We start from the raw sequence: 23,004 nt of genomic DNA, 5'->3' as shown, positions 1-23,004 counted from the left end.
TGCCCACAACAACTACTTTGGAGTTTTTTTAAGAGTGTCTATGGTGTATCTAAACACCGATATTATATATGTAATAAATATATACAGAGAGAGAATCAGATCTAACAGGCAGAAAATTGAGTAGGGGTGCCGCAAAATAAAATAAATTACTTAGGGGTGCCGTTATTAAAAAAAGGTTGAAAACCACTGGGCTATGCTGTGAGTCATCATGAAACAAATTAATACATGGGCTGTGTTAGGGTAACTACAGGTAAGACCACGTGCATGTACACTAATGATAGCACTGTAAATAAATCTGATGGATTAAGTCATAGAATGCACACATTGTAGGAATAGTGGAGGTGTGGTAAAACTCACACATAAGTGAGGCTGAATTTGAATATGGGGACAATGCACACAGGAAGAACAAACAGATGTGGAGTTATGCTCTTAGTTAAGAATATTAAATCTAAGGCAGTGCATCCAATTGACTTGGATGAAGAGTGCAATGTTCAGTCAGTTTGGTGTGATATAAGCACTGGGAAAACAAAACAGAGTAGGGGTGTGTTATAGGCTGTGACGAGTATACCAAACAGCTATACAGGAAAATAGAGTGGGCCAGCAAAACATAGTCTCATAATGGGGGATTTTAATTTTCTGGATGTTGACTGGAATTTATGGGTTGGTCACTCACACACTAGCAAAATTTTTGTGGATTTTTTGAATGAATTCTCTGCAGCTACATGTTAGAGAGGCAACAAGGGGAAGCAATACTCGTGATCTGGTTATCAGCAGTGATTCCTCATGAATTAAAAATCTGCAAGTAAAAGAGCCACTGGGTGGCAACGATCAGTGTACTAATGTGGAATTTAATTATTTTAAGACATAACTACTGTCAAGGGGTAAATGATTTTGCTTTCGTAAAGGATTACTACAGTTAAATGTTGAGTTTTATGGCGCAACGGCAATTATGCGCCAAACATTGGTAGGGTTACTACAGAGGTGTCAGATAGTTTTTAAATTGTGGGCAGTGGGACCAAATAATGATGTTACTAACAGCAAATTCTAATTGGGAACTATTCAGGGAAGCAATCAAAGAAGCTAATAGGCTTTTCATACCAACAAAGAAGAATTTTCTAGAGTGTTCCAGACTCAGACCCAAATGGATGTCAGGTGAACTATTGAGACACGTGGCAAAGAAAAAAAAATTGCATGGGGATTTATATAAATAATTCAGCGATACAGAAGCCTATGGTAAATATAAATTAGTCTGTAATCAAGCCATAAAGGAAAGTTAAGACAGATTATGAGAAGTCTCTGGCAAGGACTTCTATACTTATACTACAGTAGAAGGAAGGAGTTGAATCACATTGGGCCACTTGATGTTTATGAATTAACTACTGATGACGCTGTTCAGGTTGCAGACAAATTGAATACGTATTTCGCATCTACATTCACACATGAAGAATTCTTTAGAGTATAGAATACCAGAAGTTTATCAAACTCTGATGGGGAGCTAAATGACTTTGTGATATCGGAACTGAAAAGTGAAGGAGAAATTGTTAAGGAGAGACAAAAAAAAAAAAAAGGCACATTGGGTGGATGGAATCTATCCAGTTATATTAAGGAAGGCAACAAAGGTGATAATCAAACTCTTAGTCATAATTACGACAGCATCCTTGGATTCATGGGAGGTCACTATCGACTAGAGAAGTGCGAATATATACCAAATTCACAAAGGGAGACACGAGTAATTACAGACCTATTAGTCTAACTTCTGTTCCAGAGAAAATAATCGAATCACTGGTTAAAGAAGTAATGCAAGGACCATTTGGACAGGCATGCAATTATACTGCAATCACAGTATGGATTTGTCAGGGAGCGGTCTTGTCTAACCAATCGGGCAGGTTACTGTATGCAAAAAATAATTTTGACATCATTTCAGGAAGGCTTTTGATACTGTTGCACATAAAAGACTGCTGTACAAATTGGAGCAACGTGGCATTAAAGAAAAGTTACTGCTATGGATAAAGGGATGGTTAAGTGAAAGACAAAGTAGTTATCAATTGGCACTGCTCTTCATGGATTCATGTTATTAGTGGAGTTCCCCAGGTTTCAGTGCTGGGTCCATTGTTGCTTTCAGTATTTATCAATAATATTGAGGGAGGTATAACAAGCTTAATGTTTATGTTTGCAGATGATACAAAGGTTGACAGGGTGGTTAAAGACAGTCATTAGGGTACATTACTGAACAAGTTCTAGGAAAATTGGGTCAATGGACTGAGCAATGGCAGTTGAAGTTTAAACATTGACAAATGCAAGGTATTGCATACGGGTAGCAACAACCTCAGAGTAACTTATCAACTGTGTGGTACTATACTCAAGGTAGTGGAAAATGAAGAAGATCTGGGGGTAATTGAGCAATCAGACATGAATTTCTCTGAGCAGTGCAGATAAGCTGCCTGGACAGTTCATGGGGTTTTATCAATGACATATAGAAAGTTCACTAACAGGGATAAGGAGGTGATGATCCATTTGTATGGTTAGGCCACATTTTGAGTGCTGTATACAGGTCTAGAGGCCTCACTTTAGGATGTAGATCTGCTGGAATGGGCACAGAGAAGGACAACTAGATTGGTGAAGGGAACAAATTGGTGCTTTGCCTAGAAAGGCATCAGTTCTGCAAATTGCAGTGTCTTGAGACCAGGCACCTGCAGGGGATCTGAATGAGGTGTTAAAGTCTTGAATGGATTGAGTATTCTTCCACTTGCTGAGACTACACACAAAGGGACATAAATTCAAATTGAGCAAAGACAGTTGCTGAATAGATGCATGGAAATTGTCCTTTAGCCAGCGAGAGGTTGATTGCTGAAACAAACTTCCATCTGTCATTATGGAAGTTGATAGCTTAAATAAGTTCAAGTAAGAACTGGAAAGAAAAAAAAAAAAAAAACTTTTGGTGTGAATGGGAGGCTTTTTTTTTTTTTTTTTTTTTTTTTTGGCTGATGCTGTATAACTTTTTTTCTTGCATCATAGGCCACTACAAATGCTAATGCTAAATCAGAACCATGTAACTGTCTTATACAGTTGTGCCCCCTGTATCCGCTGATTCAGTTAACAACAGAAAAAAAAAAACTTAACACGTACTACTCACGTGTCCAATACGATGCATCTCTTTATTCTTTAAGATGTTGATTTTAAATCGAATAGCTTCCCTTTGTCGCGTATTTGGTCACCGACATGGTTCTTTAGAGATTTAACGGATGCAGTTTTCAAACTTTTGAATAATTTAAAGTTTTTGTTTAATTTGAAAGCACAACTCTTGCGTTTGCCCATTTTCGCGATTCCTAAACAAACAAAAAAAAAAAAAAAAAAAAAAAGAAAGAAAAAAGTTCTATAAAAAAAAAGTTTCGACATTCCTGATATAAATAACGAAACAAAATTTGCCCTTTTGCGGTGCGACGGAACACAACAATCTACGCGATGCATTAAAACAAACTTTGGGGTTTCAAAATAATAGGTACACTAATCTCTCAATTACGACTTATAACGCTGGTTCTTGTCGCTAATTTACGACTTGCAAAATATCTGTTTATACCTATTCTAGCTATTACTTGAATTTTATGATTTCTGGTTGATTTATTTATTATTATTTTTTTTTATTTGGAGTCTTGAAGTGTCCCAATTAATCCAATGCCGGTAAATCGAGTTTGCTGTACTTTATTATTACCGTATTTAATGTTGATAATGTCTTACTGTGTGTCTAATTTATCAATTAAACTTTATTATAGGTATGTATGTACACGAAAATCACGTTATATATGAGGTCAGCAGTTGTTCGCTCATATCCGCGGTTTTAGCCACAGAGTAGTAACATACTTCTTATCTTCTCTGTGGTTTCAGCCATCCACGCAGGTCTTGGAACATATCCCCTGCGGGTACGGCGGTCTTACTGTACTTGTTTCTTTTACTCAAACTTTTAACTTCACCAAATGTAAGATTCCAAAACATCCCATTTTGGAATCTTACATTTATGGAACTTTACCATTAGTACAGAATACATTTGAGGTTTCAAGGATAAATACCTTGAATATTTCACATAGCACATTTGTATCCAACTGCGCTCAACACTCTCTCCAGTTAAATGAGCCCAAAAAATTCCCATTCCATTAATGGAAAATAGCACAGTTGTTATGCAAGAGATAGTTCTATCAATTGTTTATAGATTCATTTTAATTACCTAATAACTCTTATGAACCAAGGATTTAAAAGGCAGCCAGGCAACTAAGTGAATAGCATTTAGTGTTTGTTCCAAATCGGTGGCAACTTATTGCCGCAGAGGACCGGATAAGGGTTTAAATAGTTTTTAAATTTAGACTCAACAAAGATTCCTTTTTGATTTTAGCATCATTTCATCTCAGAGAATTTTCTGTAAAGCTCAGGTTTATATGCAATGGAGCAAGAAATCTACTGAATATCTACTAATGGCACATACTTGACATTTTTCCAAGGAACAAACTCTTCTTGCACTTACCAATCCTAGATAACACAGTGTTGCTCTATTGTTGGAATGTCTCACAAGCAAAACTTGTTCATTCCAAAATTTGCTTTATTATAAATTAACCTGCTTTATATATTGCTGCTGTAAGGTAATGAAGGTCACTGCTCATTAGGTAAATATATTCACTCTGCAATCCAAATAAAAGTGCAGTGATTTTAAAACTGCCACACAACTGTCAGAGAAGTTGCATATATTTCACTGTATTTAAAGCCTAAATGTGCAAGGCATAATATGATATGGGTTTAAATTAACCATATAATATCGGTGTAGATACACCATGGTTTTACCCATAGATTTAACTACATACTTAGTGTAAAGGCAATAACAGTGGCCTCCTCTACTGGAGAAGCATTATTTATTCAAAGTAGTGGAATACCTCGTATCTCATTGTGAAGGTAGCCACAATATCAGATAAAATTAAACGATGCCTTTACACTACATATGTAGTTAAATTTATGTACACGGATATTATATTATAAAATATATTTCACTGCAGTATACTTGCAGGTTGCAGTTACTGAAGGTATTGTTTCCATTACTATGTAATGCAATTTCCTTTAAACTTATTTCAGAGGATATCAATGAATATCTATTGTCCTTCAGGTTTGTGTTCTTCCAACTGTTCTATCTAGGCACATACATAAAGAGCATCCTGCCACCACAAAAACTAGACAACTTTTATTTCTAAATATGGAAATTCTTGTACTATCAGCTAACAAACTGCATTCGTGAAGTCTACATTCCAAAGTTTCTGCTTGTGGCTTTGATAGATTTAAATCTACCTACTAAATTAAGCTCAATTTGTTCAATTTAGTGCTATTCTTGTAGAATGTAACTTGGATCTTCTATTCAGTTTTCTTCTCCTCTCCACTGATAATAAAAAATTCTTTCCAATTAGCTGGTAATAGAAGAGAAAAAGGTCTTCACACTGAACTCACTTCATTGCAGAAGTGATATCTGAATACACTGTATTCTATTTTACTTTTACAGCTTCTTGTTAAAAGTTTAATTTAAATGTGTCACATTACAAGAACAAGGAACCAGCATGTGTTTTCGTCCCATAGTTCATTCAGTGAGGTTTTATACCATTCTTACATAGTATAACTTTTTATTCTTACATAACTTAAATTCTTACATAGTATAGTAAGAATTTTTTTCAGCCTGGACTGTACTTGTTAACAGGAGAGATTGCTTCTACAGGGATGGGATACACTTAAATAGAAAGGGTGCAAGAATATTTGCTGATGCTATCGAGGCAGTGTTAGGTGGGTCGGAAAACTGCTAGCTTGGGGGGAGACAAAGACCAATAGATTGACAGTAGCCACTGGCAGAGGTGAAAGAGATTCTTGCACTGCTTCTATTAGAATGAGCAGAAGCCTGAAAAACAAGATGCATGGTATTTCAGAGACTGCTGGGAGCCATTGCAGTACAAGTAAACACATGGGTTGTGTTAGGGTAGCTAAGAATAGAAACAGGTGCAGGTATACTTGTGTGTACACCAATGCTAGGAGTTTAGTAAATAAATTTGATGAATTTGAGGTATTGCTCAAAACATCAAAGACAGATATTGTTGGGATATCAGAGACGTGGTGTCACACAGATATAAGGGATGCAGAACTGCAATTTGGGGAGTACAACGTCTACAGAAAGGATAGACAGGATAGGAAGGGGGGAGGGGTTATGCTATTAGTTAAGAAACACATAAAAACCAAAGAAGTGAAGCCAGTCGACATCGCTGGACAGTGCAGTGTTGAGTCAGTTCGGTGTGACATGAGCACTGGGAGATCAAAATTGAGAGTAGGAGTGTGCTATAGGCCTAATGACTCTGATGAGTATAATAAGGAACTGTACAGGGAAATAGAGTGGGCCAGTAAATCAGAGAGTCTTATAATGGGAGATTTTAATTTCCCAGATATTGACTGGAATTTGGGGGCTGGTTACTCACGCACTAGCAGGGCTTTTGTGGATTTATTGGATGATTGTTTTCTACATCAGCATGTTCGGGAGGCAACTAGAGGGAGTAATACTCTTGATTGGATTATCAGCAGTGATTCTTCATGCATTAAGAATCTGCAGATAAATGAACCACTAGGTGGCAGTGATCACAGTGTGCTGAAGTGGGATTTACTCAAAGAGGTAACTACCATTAGGGGTAAAGGGAAGGGTTATTGCTTCCGTAAAGGCGACTACGATGCCGTAAAGGCGACTACGATGGACTGAGACAGTATTTAAATTCTATACAGTGGGACCAACTGATGATGTTACCAACAGCAAATTCAAAATGGGAAGCATTCAAAGAACTTATCTTGGAAGCTACTAGGCTTTACATACCAACTAAGAAATATTGTTCAAGGTTTAGGCCAAAATGGATGTCAGATGAACTAATGAGGCATATGGCAGAGAAGAAAAATGCATGGGATACTTACAAATTAACACATGACACAGAAGCCTATGATAGATACAAGTTGATATGCAACCAAGTTACAAAGGAGGTTAGGCAGGCGAAGGCAGATTACGAGAAATCCTTGGCAAGGGATGCAAAGAAAAACAGCAAAGAGTTCTTTACTTATGTAAACTCTAGAAGGAAGGGGATGAATCAGATTGGTCCACTTGATATTGATGGGTCAACTGTTGATGATCCTGCTCAGGTAGCTAACAAACTAAATGAATATTTTGCATCGACATTCACACATGAGGAGTTATTCAGCAAGGGGAATGCCAGAGGTGTATTCAACTCTAGCAGTAAGCTACAGAATCTTGAAATAACTGGGAGTAAAGTGGAGGAGAAACTGTTGAAGATAAACACAAGAAAGGCACCCGGGGTGGATGGGATCTATCCAGTTATATTAAAGGAGGCAGCAAAGGAAGTAAGCAAACCCTTAGCCATAATTATGAGAGCTTCCTTGGACTCAGGGGAGGTACCCATAGACTGGAAATGTGCAAATGTGACCCCAATTCACAAAGGAGGATCAAAGGCTGACACAAGTAATTATAGACCTGTGAGCTTAACTTCTGTTCCAGGAAAATTAATGGAGGCACTGGTTAAAGAAGCACTGCAGGATCATTTAGACAAGACTTCAGTTATAGCTCAGACACAGCATGGTTTTGTTAAGGGGAAGTCTTGCCTGACCAACTTGATTGGATACTATGATGCAGTCACAAAAGAACTGGATGCAGGGAATAACTTTGATATTATATACTTGGATCTTAGAAAGGCTTTTGATACTGTTGCACATGGAAGACTGCTACACAAATTGGAGCAGTGTGACATTGGAGGCAAATTGCTGCTATGGATAAAGGGGTGGTTGAGGGGGAGAAGACAGAGAGTGGTAATCAATGGACACTGCTCATCCTGGACTAATGTTATTAGTGGAGTCCCTCAGGGCTCAGTGTTGGGTCCATTATTGTTTTCTGTATTTATAAATGATATTGAGGATGGTATATCAAGCTTAATGTCCAAGTTTGCAGACGATACAAAAGTTGGCAGGGTTGTCAAGGACACTACTGACACTATGCTGCTGCAACAGGATCTGGAAAGGTTGAGCAGATGGGCTGAGAGGTGGCAAATGAAGTTTAACATTGACAAATGTAAAGTACCACACATGGGAAACAGCAACCCCAGAGCAACGTATCAACTCTGTGGTACTACACTGACAGTGGTAGAGAATGAAAGGGACTTGGGGTGGTTGTGCAGGCAGATATGAAGTTCTCTGAGCAGTGCAGACGGGCTGCAAGAGTAGCTCATGGAGTATTGTCAATGATATACAGGAATTTTTCGAGCAGGGATAAGGTGGTGATTATTCCATTGTATAAGGCAATGGTCAGGCCACACGTAGAGTACTGTATACAGGTCTGGAGGCCTCATTTCAAGAAGGATGTAGAGCTGCTGGAACGAGTACAGAGAAGGGCAACAAGATTAGTGAATGGAACAAAGGGGTGCTCTTACGAAGAAAGGCTTAAGTTTTGCAAATTACAGTGTCTGGAGACTAGGCACCAGCGAGGTGATCTGATAGAGGTGTATAAAGCCTTGAATGGTTTAAGCATGCTCAATGCTGATAGGATTCTTCCTCAAGCTCAGAAAAATCACCTGAGAGGGCATAAATTCAAATTGAGGAAAGACAGATGTAGGATAGACGTGCGGAAATTTGCCTTTAGCCAGCGGGTGGTTGGTTGGTGGAACAGACTTCCATCCCTTGTGGTGGAGGTTGATAGTCTAAATAAGTTTAAGGCTCAGCTGGACAGGTATTTTGAACGAACAGAGGGGTGAAGTGGAAGTGGGTTTTTTTTTCTTTTTTTCTTTTTTTTGGCTGATGCTGCATAAGCTTGCTTTCTTGCATCAAATGCCTCTACTAATGCTAATGCTAATAACATGCATACAGTACCTAACTTCTTAGTGATATCACATTTCTGATATCCCCACAATGTCTGCATTTGATTACTTGAACAAGACTTCAAATTCAGCAAATATGACGAGGTACTTGAGAAGTATTCTGATTGGGGTGTTTAAGGTTTTGAATAGCTTCAGGAAACTCAATACCAATAGGATTTGTCCTCTTGCTCAGTATATGCACTTGATGGTGCATATATTCAAATAGAGAAAGGATGGTTGCAGAATTGATGTACAGAAGTTTTGTTCTAGCAATTAATGGGTGGTTAATTGATAGAACAAGCTTCCATCTGTTGTTGTGGAAGTGGATAGTTTGAATAAATGCATGAAAGAACTCAACCCCAGGGTCTCACATCTGGTGACTATGGGCTTGGCACACCCAGGGTCCTGAGCTGGATATCGTTATTCTTTTCTGTTTTGGTGATTCCCTTCTACTTTTGACTCTCTCTCTCTCTCTCTCTCTCTCTCTCTCTCTCTCTCTCTCTCTCTCTCTCTCTCTCTCAGGGAATTTTTTTTCGGCTGGTACAGCATAAGCCTCAGGCTTCCTTGCACCATGTAGCTAATAATAACTACTGGAGGTGGGAATTATTTTATTTCAGCCAAAAATAAAAAAACTGGGAATTTTTTTTGTTTTTGGCTGATGCTGCATAAGCTTGCTTTCATGCATCTTTGCCACTATTAATACTAATACTAAATTTATTTACTATGCTCTAGAATTGGTATATATGTAAGTATACAAGTCTGTTAACCCATAGTTATTCTAACAGCCCATGTATTTTCTGGTTCCATGCAGAACCCCAGCAGGCCTAAAGTTTTACAAAATTCACTTACTGTATTTTATTGAGATACAGTACTATAAAATATGTTTATCAAGATTCAGAATTAAAATAACAGAAGTTAAAAAGTTAATTTAATTTTAAGTTATAAAAGCCTTGTTGAGTTGTGCAATTAAACTACAATGTCTCTCTTTTTTTCTGTATTTCATCAATAACTTAATATGCCATATGTCCTTTAAATAATACATATGATTAGGGTTTTTCCCCCCTCTTACTGCCATTAGTGTCTGCAGAAAATATTGACCACAAAATAATGATAAAAAAATAAATGACTCCACATGACAAATAAAGTGGTTAACAGCAACATCCTTATAAGGAACAATGGTTACATAATACTTGGGGTCTCTCAAACACTCCTGCCAACCACTCGAAATTGAGGCTTTACTGATTTAGTAGATGTAAATAAGTGTGAACTCTGCCACTGCCGGTCCCAAGCCTGGAATGAGAAGGGGGGGGGGAGCAGGCCTCATGTAAAAAAACCTGGGCTCGGCTGGCTCCAGCTGACAGTACCTGGGATTGGCCCCTGCCTGGGTTACAGGCAAAGATGGACGATCTATCCTCAGCCACAGTTGAAGCCTGTCACTCTTCAAAGATACTGGTCCCATCTAAATTGTGGACTATGCAGCAGAGGAATAGCTAACCGGCTGCATTATCTGCCTTAAACCCTATGGATCTCAGCCATTGTCAGAAAAACATTCATGCTACCGCATCTGGGGTAACTGACGCGGCTGTTCTTAGATTATGGAGAACAGCTGTGAAGAAAGCTATGTAGTCAGCCAAAACACAAATATATCTCTCAACACTAAATACAAGATGCTTTACAAGCCCGAGAAAATAAAACTGGTAGACGAATTGAAAAAGATCAAATGGGATATCATAGAAATGTCAGGGATACATCGGACAGAAGAAGAAACACTGGAAACACTGAAAGAAGGAAGAATATTTTACTCAGGGAGAAAAGACAACATATGCAGAGCAATTGCTTTCATAGTAAAGAAACATCTATTAAATTCAATAATAGAAATTCATCCACACAGCTCAAGAATGATAATTTTAAGAATAAAAGGTAAAGAAAAAGGAATTGTCATAAAAAATAATCCAGGTATATGCCCCAGACTCCTCACATGATGACACAGATATAGCTTCCTTCTATTTAGACCTACAAGAAACCACAGATAACACACAAAAAATATTTTAATAATAATGGGAGACTTTAATAATGCAAAAGTTGGAGGCTTCTCGACAGATTTCAGTAACGTATCACGAAAATTCAGGATAGGAGATAGAAATAAACAAGAAGAACTCTTGAACCAACACACTGTTCTACCACAGATCTCAACATAAATATACATATAAAACACCAGATAGAAATACAAAAAACTGCTTCAACTAGATTTTAATGAATAACAACTGGAAATCATCCATTCAAAATGTTAAAACTCTTAGAAATACAGATTTTGACACCGACCATGAACTGCTAGCAGCAACAATTAAATGAAAATCTAAAAATATGAAGCTAATGAACAATAGAACAATGCTAAATACATCAAGATTTGAAGAATAAAAATAAAGGAAATTTATGGGAAAACACTACAAGAAAAATTAAAAGATATAAACTTGGAGGGTGTGCTGATCACGGAAGAGAACAGTCGGTAGATTTTTGGCTGCTGTAAAGGGATAAGCATTTTTAATTTTTACCATATTCTTCGTTAATTAACATACTACATTGTGTTTTACAGACATTAAATAGGTTTACTAGCGTTCATTAGCTTCTTATTTTGAATTTAACTAGAGATTTTTGAAGTTATAACTCCTGTTTTTTTTGTTTTTTTTTGTTAGTTATTGGCGCATCGGCTTCTGTGGCTATAATGCACCTCCCAAGGTTTTTGCAGTACTCTGATCCATGCCCAAGGCGGGATTCGAACCCGCGACCTTTGGGTTGCCAGGCAGACACTTTACCCACCCGGCATGACTCCTGGTGTTGGCGCCAATATTGTTGAACTAGCATAACGTATATATATCTTGAACTGATAGCGTAAGGCATAACGTAAAACTAGATAGCGTAATACAAAGCATTGTATTAGGAATCAGTTAGGTTATTATAATATTATCAAATAATCAAAAATATTATTAATCTTATTAAATTTCATTGTTAATTAAATTGTATTTAAACAGAAATCATGAACAAGACTAGAGCTGCGAAGCAAAGATCACAGACTAGCCAGAGTACTGTAGCTCGGGGGAGAAATGAAGGGGGCAATTCTCCAATGCATCAGTCTCAAAAAATGTGTGAAATGTAAAATGTTTGCCGACCTTTCTAAAACACAACATGATCTAACCAAGGAGGATGCCTTTGTGTGTGCTAGGTGTCTAGAGTGTCAAGAAATTAGGCACAAACCCAGTGTTCTGATGGGCATCTATGAGAGCTTGAGGTGTACGGTAAATGCCCTCAAAGAAATTAATATGAAGGACTCATCAGCTCTCAGCTGCCCAGGTCAACAGCAGAGCTCACTCCTGTGCATCAGGCAACACAGAGGCAATCTCCAAGGCAGAATGCACTGGTCTCACAGGAACTAGTTATTAGCATTTTAGCATTAGCATTAGTAGAGGCATTTGATGCAAGAAAGCAAGCTTATGCAGCATCAGCCAAAAAAAAAAAAAAAACCCACTTCCACTTCACCCCTCTGTTCGTTCAAAATACCTGTCCAGCAGAGCCTTAAACTTATTTAGGCTATCAACCTCCACCACAAGGGATGGAAGTCTGTTCCACCAACCAACCACCCGCTGGCTAAAGGCAAATTTCCGCACGTCTATCCTACATCTGTCTTGCCTCAATTTGAATTTATGCCCTCTCAGGTGATTTTTCTGAGCTAGAGGAAGAATCCCATCAGCATTGAGCATGCTTGAACCATTCAAGGCTTTATACACCTCTATCAGATCACCTCGCTGGTGCCTAGTCTCCAGACACTGTAATTTGCAAAACTTAGGCAGAATTCGTTCCAGCAGCTCTACATCCTTCTTGAAATGAGGCCTCCAGACCTGTATACAGTACTCTAGGTGTGGCCTGACCATTGCCTTATACAATGGAATAATCACCTCCTTATCCCTGCTGGAAAAATTCCTGTATATCATTGACAATACTCCATGAGCTACTCTTGCAGCCCGTCTGCACTGCTCAGAGAACTTCATATCTGCCTGCACAACCACCCCCAAGTCCCTTTCATTCTCTACCACTGTCAGTGTAGTACCACAGAGTTGATACGTTGCTCTGGGGTTGCTGTTTCCCATGTGTAGTACTTTACATTTGTCAATGTTAAACTTCATTTGCCACCTCTCAGCCCATCTGCTCAACCTTTCCAGATCCTGTTGCAGCAGCATAGTGTCAGTAGTGTCCTTGACAACCCTGCCAACCTTTGTATCATCTGCAAACTTGGACATTAAGCTTGATATACCATCATCAATATCATTTATAAATACAGAAAACAATAATGGACCCAACACTGAGCCCTGAGGGACTCCACTAATAACATTAGTCCAGGATGAGCAGTGTCCATTGATTACCACTCTCTGTCTTCTCCCCCTCAACCACCCCTTTATCCATAGCAGCAATTTGCCTCCAATGTCACACTGCTCCAATTTGTGTAGCAGTCTTCCATGTGCAACAGTATCAAAAGCCTTTCTAAGATCCAAGTATATAATATCAAAGTTATTCCCTGCATCCAGTTCTTTTGTGACTGCATCATAGTATCCAATCAAGTTGGTCAGGCAAGACTTCCCCTTAACAAAACCATGCTGTGTCTGAGCTATAACTGAAGTCTTGTCTAAATGATCCTGCAGTGCTTCTTTAACCAGTGCCTCCATTAATTTTCCTGGAACAGAAGTTAACCTCAGAGGTCTATAATTACTTGTGTCAGCCTTTGTGAATTGGGGTCACATTTGCACATTTCCAGTCTATGGGTACCTCCCCTGAGTCCAAGGAAGCTCTCATAATTATGGCTAAGGGTTTGCTTACTTCCTTTGCCGCCTCCTTTAATATAACTGGATAGATCCCATCCACCCCGGGTGCCTTTCTTGTGTTTATCTTCAACAGTTTCTCCTCCACTTTACTCCCAGTTATTTCAAGATTCTGTAGCTTACTGCTAGAGTTGAATACACCTCTGGCATTCCCCTTGCTGAATAACTCCTCATGTGTGAATGTCGATGCAAAATATTCATTTAGTTTGTTAGCTACCTGAGCAGGATCATCAACAGTTGACCCATCAATATCAAGTGGACCAATCTGATTCATCCCCTTCCTTCTAGAGTTTACATAAGTAAAGAACTCTTTGCTGTTTTTCTTTGCATCCCTTGCCAAAGATTTCTCATAATCTGCCTTCGCCTGCCTAACCTCCTTTGTAACTTGGTTGCATATCAACTTGTATCTATCATAGGCTTCTGTGTCGTGTTAATTTGTAAGTATCCCATGCATTTTTCTTCTCTCATTAGTTCATCTGACATCCATTTTGGCCTAAACCTTGAACAATATTTCTTAGTTGGTATGTAAAGCCTAGTAGCTTCCAAGATAAGTTCTTTGAATGCTTCCCATTTTGAATTTGCTGTTGGTAACATCATCAGTTGGTCCCACTGTATAGAATTTAAATACTGTCTCAGTCCATCGTAGTCGCCTTTACGGAAGCAATAACCCTTCCCTTTACCCCTAATGGTAGTTACCTCTTTGAGTAAATCCCACTTCAGCACACTGTGATCACTGCCACCTAGTGGTTCATTTATCTGCAGATTCTTAATGCATGAAGAATCACTGCTGATAATCAAATCAAGAGTATTACTCCCTCTAGTTGCCTCCCGAACATGCTGATGTAGAAAACAATCATCCAATAAATCCACAAAAGCCCTGCTAGTGCGTGAGTAACCAGCCCCCAAATTCCAGTCAATATCTGGGAAATTAAAATCTCCCATTATAAGACTCTCTGATTTACTGGCCCACTCTATTTCCCTGTACAGTTCCTTATTATACTCATCAGAGTCATTAGGCCTATAGCACACTCCTACTCTCAATTTTGATTGTTGGTGACTCTATTGTCAGGGAGACGAGGAATATACTATGCAAGAAGGATAGGTGGAACAGGACCAGGGTACGTCTATCAGAGGCAAAAGTTGATGATGTTGTAGAGCAGATATCTTTTAGGAGCACAAAAGGTGATACTGTTGTACACAGAACTAATTACATTAAGAGTAAGAGATCTGCAGATTTACTCAACAAGTACAGGTCAATGTTGAAAAAAAGTTGCGAGTTAGGGTTGAATGTGAAAGTGTCTGCAATTCTGCCCAAACACGATAGGAGGGAGTTTATGCTAAAAACCTTGTCGATTGATTCGGCACTGGAGAGATTTTGCAAGGCTCAGGGGTTGAATTTTTTTCAGCCTGGTCTGTGCTTAATGACAGGAGATACAGCTTCTATAGGGATGGGATACACTTAAATAGAAAGGGTGCAAGAATATTTGCTGATGCTATCGAGGCAGTGTTAGGTGGGTTGGAATGCTGCTAGTTTGGGGGGGATAAAAGTTTAACAGTGGCAACAGGCAGAGGCAAAAGTGACTATTGCACTGCTTCAATTAGAATGAGCAGCAGCCTGGAAAGCAAGGCAATGGAGATTTCCAAGATGGCTGGGAGTCATAGTGGGACAAGTAAATACATGGGCTGTGTTAGTGTAACTAAGAGTAGAAACAGGTGCATGTATACTTGCATGTACACCAATGCTAGGAGTATAGTTAATAAATTTGATGAGCTTGAAGTGCTAGTCAAGACATCAAAGGCAGATATTGTTGGGATATCAGAGACATTGTATCACACAGAGACAAGCACTGCAGAATTGGAATTTGGGGAGTACAATGTGTACAGAAAGGATAGACAGGAGAGGATGGGAGGAGAGGTTATGCTGTTAGGAAACAAAATCTAAGGAAGTGCATCCAATTGATGTTGGTAGACAATGCAATGTTGAGTCTGTTTGGTGTGACATAAGCACTGGGAAAGGAAAAATGAGAGTAGGTGTGTGTTATCGGCCTAATGAATTTGATGAGTAGAATGAGCAATTGTGCAGAGAGATAGAGAGGGCCAATAAATCAGAAAGTTTTATAATGGGGGATTTTAACTTTCTGGATACTAACTGGAACTTGTGGCTTGGTCACTTGTACACTAGAAGACTTTTGTGGATTTATTGGATGACTGTTTTCTGCAGCAACATGTTCAAGTGGCAACCAGAGGGAGTAATACTCTTGATCTGATTATCAGCAGTGATTATTAATGCATTAAGAATTTGCAGATAAAGAAACCACTGGGTGACAGTAATCACAATGTACTGATATGGGAATTACTTAAAGAAGTAACTACCATCAAGGCTAAAGGGAAGGGTTTTTGTTTTTGTAAAGGTGACTACTGGGGTTTCACACAGTTTTTAAATTCTATACAGTGGGATAAATTGATGATGTTGCCAACGTTGAATTCTAAATGGGAAGCCTTCAGGGACTTAATTTTGGAGGCTACTAGGTTTTTCATTCTGACTAAGAAATACTGTTCAAGGTTTGAACGTCAGATGAATGGACGTCAGATGTATTAATGAGGCTCGTGGCAGAGAAGAAAAATGCATGGGATGCATATAAAGTATTAGATGACACAGAAGCCTATGGCAGATATAAGCTAGCCTGTAATCAAGTCACAAAACAGGTTAAGCAGGTGAAGACAGATTATGAGAAATCTTTGACAAAGGATGCAAATAAAAACAGCAAAGAGTTCTTTACTTATGTAAACTCTAGAAGAAAAGGTATGAATCAGATTGGACCACTTAACATAGATGGGTTGACTATTGATGATCATGCTCAGGTAGCTGATAAACTGAATTAGTATTGTGCATCTACATTCACACATGAGGAGTTATTCAATGAGGGGAGTGCTAGAAGTTTATCAAACTGTAACAGGGAGCTAAGTGATTTTGTAATAACTGAGAGCAAAGTGGAGGAGAAATTGTTGAAGTTAAACATAAAAAAGGCAACAGGGGTGGACGGGATCTATCCAGTTTTAATAAAGGAGGCAGCAAAGGAAGTAAGCAAACCCTTAGCCATAATTATGAGAGCTTCCTTGGACTCAGGGGAGCTCCCCATGCACTGGAGATGTACAAATGTATCACAATTCACAAAGGGGATCAAAAGGTGACACAAGTAACTATAGCCCTGTTAGTTTTAACTTGTGTTCCAGGGAAAATAATAGAATTACTATTTAAAGAAGCATTGCAGGATCATCTAGGATCATTGCAGTAATAGTTAAGACATAGCATGGGTTTGTTAAAGGGAGGTCTTGTCTGACCAATTTGATTGGTTACTATGATGTGGTCACAAAGGAACTGAATGCCAAAAATAATTTTTATATCATATACTTGGATTTCAGAAAATCTTTTGATACTGTTGCACATGGAAGACTGCTGTACAAATTGGAGAGGTATGGCATTAAGGTTATGTTGCTACAATGGAGGGATGGTTGAGTGGGATACAACAGAGAGTGGTAATCAATGGACAAATGTTATTAGTGGAGTTCCCCAGGGTTCGGTGCTGGGCCCATTGTTGTTTTGTATAATTATCAATGATATTGAGGAAGGTATATCAGGTTTAATGTCCAAATTTTCAGATGATACAAAGGTTGGCAGGGTTGTTAACGACAGGAAAGACAGTATGGTACACTCAGGGAAGTGTAAAGTGAAAAAGACCTGGGATAATTGTGCAGTCAAATATGAAGTTCGCTGAGCGCAGGTGATGGAGTCTTGTCAATGATATATAGGAATTTTGCTAGAAGGGACCGGGGAGGTGATTATTCCGTTATACAAGGCAATGGTCAGGCCACACCTAGAGTACTGTACAGGTCTGGAGGCCTCATTTTAGGAAGGATGTAGAGTTGCTAGAACATTTACAAAGGGGTGCTCTTACCAAGAAAGGCTTAAGTTCTGCAAATTGCAGTGCCTCGAGAGTAGACACCTGCGAGGTGATCTGATTGAGGGGGGGGGGGAATAAGGCCTTGAATGGGATGAGCAAGCTGAATGCTGATGGGATTCTTCTTCTTGCTCAGATTAAGAACCTGAAGGATCAAGATTCAAATTGAGGAAAGACAGTTGTAGAATAGATGTGGGGAAATTTGCCTTTAGCCAGCAGGTAGTTGATTGGTGGAACAGACTTCCATCTTTGGTTGGGGAAGTTGATAGCCTAAATAAATTTAAGGCTGAGCTGGACAGGCATTTGGAATGAATGGAGGGGTAAAATAGGAGGGGGGGGTTTGGCTCTTGCTGCATAAGCTTGCTTTCTTGCATTGTATGCCTCTACTAATGCTAATGACAACTGGAAATCATCCATTCAAAATGTTAAAACTCTTAGAACAGATTTTGATACCGACCATGAACTGCTAGCAGCAACATTTAAATGGAAATGTAAAAATATGAAGCTAATGAACAATAGAACAATGCTAAATACATCAAGATTTGAAGAATACAAAATAAAGGAAATTTATGGGAAAACACTACAAGAAAAATTAAAAGATATAAACTATTCATCATCTGTGGAAAATATATGGGAGAAAACTAAACAGATGACTGTTTAATTTTCTCCCATATATTTTCCACAGATACAGCTTTAGAAACCTTGGGAACTAAATCAAAACCAAATAATCCTTGAATTATAGCAGAAAAAATTTGAGACGTATGGATGGAAAAAAGCATATGAAAACCTCCTAAACAAAGAAAATAGTCAAGAAAAAAGGGAAAAATATAAAACCCTAAAAAACAAAATAGATAACCTATGTAAAGCTGCTAAAAGGAAATGGTTGGATGATAAAGCAAAGCTGTGCGAAGAGGCAAGTAAATGCCACGACTCTAAAACAACTTACTGGGTTATAAAAAACTCTAAAACATACATTCCGAAAACACTGACTATGAAAAATAAAAACAGGAAATGTGCAAGAAATTAAAAAAATATATAGAAACAATATTACCAAACTTTGTTCAAAGGGGAAAGAAAAATGCTCTTGCCTTAGATCAGTGGTTTTCGACCTTTTTTTAATAATGCCACCCCTAAGTGATTTTTTTTTATTTTGTGGCACCCCAACTCAGTTTTCTGCCTGTTAGATCCGATTTTCTCTATCTCTTACTATAATTTAGCTATAAACAAAATTGTAATTCATAATGCAAATTACATGCAGTATATATAATAATTGTATTCTTTATATAAAGGTACTAAATAAACATCAATTATAGATCACCACAAAATTAAAAAGATAGCGTACACCTTTTTATAATGAAATAATATATAAATTTAAAAAAATAAGTTTAAGTAACTTAAACCCAAATAACGTGGCACCCCTGTTGAAAACCTTAGATAACAGAAGAGATAAAGCACCCTCGATAACAAATGAAGTAGTTCAGAAAGCAATTACCCAAATGAAGAATGACAAGGCACCCGGAAATGATGGTATCCAGGCAGAACTATGGGAATTCGGAGGCGATGCAATGTTAAAACACTTCACACAATTCTTTAATTTTATTTACAGGTGATATACCAGAAGAACAGAAAAGTGGAATAATGTACCTATACCCAAAAAAGGAGATAAAGAAAATTGCCAGAATTATAGACCCATTACCCTTTTAAACCATATATATAAAATATTTATAAGGATTTTACAAAATAGGATACTTAAAATATATGAAGAAACAATAGAGAAAGAACAAGCAAGATTTAGACATGACAGATCAACACTCGACCAAATATTCACACTAAACATCACTGCAGAAAAATACTGGAATCAGAAGAAACCTCCTTATCTGTGCTTCATTGATTTCAAGCAGGCATTTCACAATGTAAACAGAAAAAATTTAATGAAGCAACTACAAAAAATCCCTCTCGATTAAGAAATAATCATGTTTGTAAACTATTTCTAGAAAAATACAAGAGCAATAGTAAAATTCAACCTTAAAACAGAGAATTTGAAATAGAGAAAGGAGTCATGCAGAGATGCCCTTTATCCCCATATCTATTTAACATCTACCAAGAAGAACTAATGAAATCAATTTAAGAAAAAAAGAGGCACAATAATAAATGGAAAAAATATAAACCACATAAAATATGCAGATGATATTGTGATTTTAACAGAAACCAAAGAACAACTAAAAGAAATATTAACGAACATCAATAAAGCAAGCAACAGTTATGGAATTAATATTAATATAAATAAAACTAAAGTAATGCAAATCGGAAAAAACATAGAAGGCATGAACATCCAAAATCAACAAAATGACAAGTACAAAAATTTGTATATCTGGGCTCTCTAATAACCAGAAACAGTGGTTTGGACTTGTGAACCAGATGAAACAACACAGGCTGCCTAATGTAGTACTGACAGGAAGAACTGGAGATAAGAGACCACCAGTAAGATCCAAAAGAGAATGGCTCCAATGCCTAAAGGAAAACACAGGCTTTCAGAGCTATCAAAAAATGATGAAAGATTCAAGAGACCGACAACATTGGAGGTCAATATCTAAATAGGGACTTAACCTATGCCACACGGAAGAGCAGAATGATGATGAAATATTGTTACAACCAAAAATTTGAATAATACTCATTTTTAGTATTATTAATATTAAAACATTTTATTCCATAAAGGAGAAAAGGTTTTAATAATAATAATTTGTGGTTGATAATAAGGGTGCGATGGCTCAGTGGTTACGACACTGGACTGCAAGCCGGCCTGATGGACCTGGGTTCAAGTCCCACCTTGGCAGGAGCAAATGCGTATCCATCATGCTGGGAGACCGGCAGAATAATAATAACATAATAAAGTATAATAAGTATAATAATAAAAAATAGAAAAAAAAAAGGCACGACAAAAGCTACTTCAGTGGAGCTACCTCCCTCAAGGCCAAAGTGACAGCTGAAGCCAATAGTGGCACCATCTGATTTTGCTCCCAAGAACCCATCATCACCACTGGGCTTAAGCCAAAGGTAAACAGATCTGCCTCCATAGATGGATGATGTTGAAGAGAAGTAATACTGTGTTGAGTGTGATGTAGGATGTCATGGAGAGAACACAGTTAAATCCATACATACTTATGCAGCCCCGGTGCTAATATACTCCTTTGGGATCACATAATGGAGTAACACTGATCTGGAAGAGATCATGAGAAAGACAAGGACAATGATAGTTAAGAGCCACCAACACCACTTGAAATCAGCAATGAAAAGACTGACCACAGCTTGGAAAGGAGGAAGGGACTTGACAGACCTCATTGAGCAAAAGAAGAAAGCGACTGAAGACCTGAAGGATTACTTTCAGAAAAACACAGCGCCACTCTTACCAGGCCATGAGGAAAACAGACAAGCAGCATACCACACTCAACCTAAGCGAAGAGACCCTCCCACCCAGATGGAAGAAACTATCATAGAAAGATTGTGGGCAAAGATACCCAATGGCAAACACTACAAACTTCATGAAGCCTGCATAGATAAAATGGCTTCCAATGCATGGCTTGCAAGCAGAACAGTCTTCCCTGAGACTGAAGGATTTATGTTCACATTCCAAGACCAGATATTCAACACCAAGTACTACAGAAAACACATTGCCAAGGTCCCAACAGTGACAGACGGCATATGTTGGCAATTCCAGCTGGTCTCAGAAACAATCAAACACATCACTGCAGGATGATCACCCAGACAGAGTACCGTAAAAAACACGACCAGGTCGCCATGATAATATATCAGAAGCTAGCAAGAAAATACCAGCTGACCAAAAAAAAGTGTACTGTATTACAAATACAATCCTGCAGGCTGTATTAGAAACTCCCAACTCAAATGCAGTAATGGTACCATGCCATAATAACAAACAAGATGACAGATGACCCAGCACAACAGACTGGATATAACTTTCGTCAACAAGAAGGAAAATGCCACCTGTCTGACCTACATAGTGGTGCCCAACACTAGCAACTTTCAGAAAACCTACGAAGAAAAGATCAGGAAGTACAGATACCTAAGACAAGAACTTAGCAGCAATGGTACTCCCACAGAATACCTGCAAGTAACTCCTGAAAGTCGCAATCCTGAACACCTGTAGGAGAGTCAGAGAGGTCCTCGACCAACAGTAATACCTGGACATAACCACCCTGTGCACCCAGTACCAGTACTCATCACAGGATGGAACCCCTCTCCCCAACAAGGAGAAATAATAAGAATTATAATGAATGAATATTATTCAAATTTTGAGTATAACAATATTTACAACCACTAAATTAGTTAAGCCTAAATTTTGAGTGGTTGGTAGGAGTGTTTGAGAGACCCCCACATACTATGTAACCACTACTCCTTCTAAGGCTGCTGTTGTTAACCCTATATTCAACTCTGCATGACTAACAGCAATTTCATCTTCATCTACAAACAACTTAATATTATCCCCTTGTTGGAAATGGTTTCTTTGAACTGGTCACAGATAATTCTAGAAATGGCTCCTATTGCACATGTTGGGTGACACATGTCATGAAGAGATTTTGATAATAATTTTACTTTAATGCCAGGTGCTTTCCTCCAATCATATATCTCTCTCTCTGGCTTTGTGACATTGATGTTTCGTCTCAAATCAAACTGTTTACGTGCACACTTCATGTTTTATGCAGCGAGTGTTCCTATGTGTAGGTTGAAAGGGTTCAGTGTTTAAATTTGCTAGGTTTAGTGTTTAAATTTGCTTTCACTCTCCAACGGTGAGTAAGGTGAGTTTTAATTTTCAAAAATTAAAAATATAAATTTTTAATATGTAATGCAAATTTTATAATTGTGTTCCAAAAAGGTTGAAATTATAGGTGGCATAAAAACATGAACAATTTTGATTTTTTGCTGATTTTTTAAATTTTCACAGGCACAGTGGGAATTTTATATTTAATTTTTAATTTAGGATTAATTTTTCTTTATTATCAACTAATCTGCTTTTACAGTGCCCCCTGAAAGGCAATGAAGGTTACTGTTCATTGGATACTGTTTTTTATTTTTTTTTCCTCCAAAAAACGAAAAAGTATCCAATAAATGAAAAATTTTGAGACTTATGACCTCAAAGTTGCTACAGTTGCATTCCAAAAAAAAATTATTCAATGGTGTGAAGCAATCCCATGTTAAGGGGACAAGTGTTTCTGCACAGCATGCCTATTCATTGAAAAGTGACTGCAGTAACAG

At 38.0% G+C, this 23,004-nt stretch overlaps 1 protein-coding gene across 3 annotated transcripts in view; it reads right to left on the bottom strand.

Annotated features, from left to right (window-relative positions):
- The window catches only part of LOC150086979 (myocyte-specific enhancer factor 2C-like), a 306,192-nt gene that overhangs the window by 234,646 nt on the left and 48,542 nt on the right, over window positions 1-23,004 (bottom strand). The window lies entirely within an intron of this gene.

Source organism: Mastigoproctus giganteus, chromosome 4 (assembly GCF_048544385.1).
Source record: "Mastigoproctus giganteus isolate SK-2022 chromosome 4, ASM4854438v1, whole genome shotgun sequence".
In the NCBI taxonomy this organism is placed as follows: domain Eukaryota; kingdom Metazoa; phylum Arthropoda; class Arachnida; order Uropygi; family Thelyphonidae; genus Mastigoproctus; species Mastigoproctus giganteus.
This window is presented reverse-complemented; position numbering and strand designations above follow the sequence as displayed.